Here is a 1,815-nt window from a genome sequence, read left to right as displayed (position 1 = left end):
AACATATTTATATATATATGTGGCAATGGTTTGAGTCTTTCCTCGTTCGATATGAACAATGTGGGTTACCATGATTCTGAATACATGTCTCTCTCAAAATTCCCATTGGCGGAACCAACGTGGTCCATGGTTCCTCAAATTCTTCATATATATCTTTTGGTGGAAACAATCATTTTCCAGTATTTGATATTTCCCAAGAGACATGGCTTTATATACTAATATCAATTTTTTTTTGAAAAATAATATTCATATATAAAATATTCTTGACATTCATTAAAAATACCATTATTACTAATTGATTGTCACAACAATTAAAGTGTCGAATAGCGGCGATTTATTTTATTATTTGTGGCACTTTAAAATTGTTTTTTAGTGGCCGTTAACAAAAAAATCGCTGCTAATTTATCAGATATTGCTGCGCTTGATAAAATTACCAACCAAACCGCCGCATTCTTTCAACTTAACTGTGTCTACGTAAACTGACGCTAAATGGCTACCGCAATCCTCCACCTGTATTGTAGTGTGTGTATTCAAATTATTTTTCAATTAATAAAGGTGGAAACTCAAGTGAAGTCGACTTTACGTGAAGTTGTTACCTGAGAGCCGTTAGATGATTTGACTGATTTGACTAAATTTTCATCCAACGGTTCTCAAATATCAACTTCACGTGAAGTCGACTTCACCTGAGTTTTCACCATTAATAAAACAAAGAGAATATATATATATATATAGTTGTTAAAGAAGTACTCATTTCAAAATAGTGTTTATTATAAAGAGTGTATGTACACGTATGCGAGATTATTTTTCTTATAATCACAACTTGAACCCAAAACCACTAATTAAGGGAAATGAGTATTTGTGATTTGTCACTCCAACTAAGTGTGTACGTGTGTGTGCGATGGCCTAAGATATTGAAATGATAAATTGTCTTTCATTAAATTGCATAGAGACGTTGTTTTTCATCAAATTTATTTCATTTTATTACACTTATATTATTGTTTAGTGAATTAATTAAATTTTCTTAACTTAAAAATAAATAAAAATTTATTTAGTTCTTAGCTATGAAGCACATACACTTCACTGAGTTGTCATATTCGTGTGTCGGACACATTTTGAATACGACATTCGTCGACACTTGTCCAATACGCGTGTCTGCTGTGTCCAACCGTGTCTTAATAAAAAATAAAGGATAAAGTATTAAATTGGTCCCCTACATTTTGGCGTAATCCTGTTTTGGTCCTTAAGGTTTAAATTGTCCTATTTGAATCTAAAAAAGTTTCATTTAACTTTAATTTAGTCCCACCGGAGGTCAAAGATAAATAATTAACAAAATGTCCTATATGACAACAGTAGAAGAACAATGTCGATAATCTAGAGAATAAGTACAAGTTCCAGAATCACAAAATCAACCGTGGATGCATCAATACATTTATTTATCATTTTTCTTATAATTAAAATAAAATATTTTCTATAAAACTAAAAAAAATGTTAAATACATATATTGATGCATCCATGGATGATTTTGTGCATCTGGAGCTTGTACTTATTCTCCAAATTATTGACATTGTTCTTATACTGTTGCCATGTAAGACATTTCGTTAATTATTTATCTTTGACCCCACGGTGTGACTAAATTGAAGCTAAATGAACCCTTTTTGGATTCAAATAGGACGCTTTAAATCGTAAGAACTAAAACAGGATTACGCTCAAATGTAGGGGACTAATTTAGTACTTTACCCAAAAATAAAAAATTATTCTCCGGACACACTTGTACACACCTAAATATCATCACGTGTCGGTGTCGACGTGTCAAGT

This window comes from Arachis hypogaea, chromosome 11, assembly GCF_003086295.3.
Source record: "Arachis hypogaea cultivar Tifrunner chromosome 11, arahy.Tifrunner.gnm2.J5K5, whole genome shotgun sequence".
Taxonomy (NCBI): domain Eukaryota; kingdom Viridiplantae; phylum Streptophyta; class Magnoliopsida; order Fabales; family Fabaceae; genus Arachis; species Arachis hypogaea.
This window is presented reverse-complemented; position numbering follows the sequence as displayed.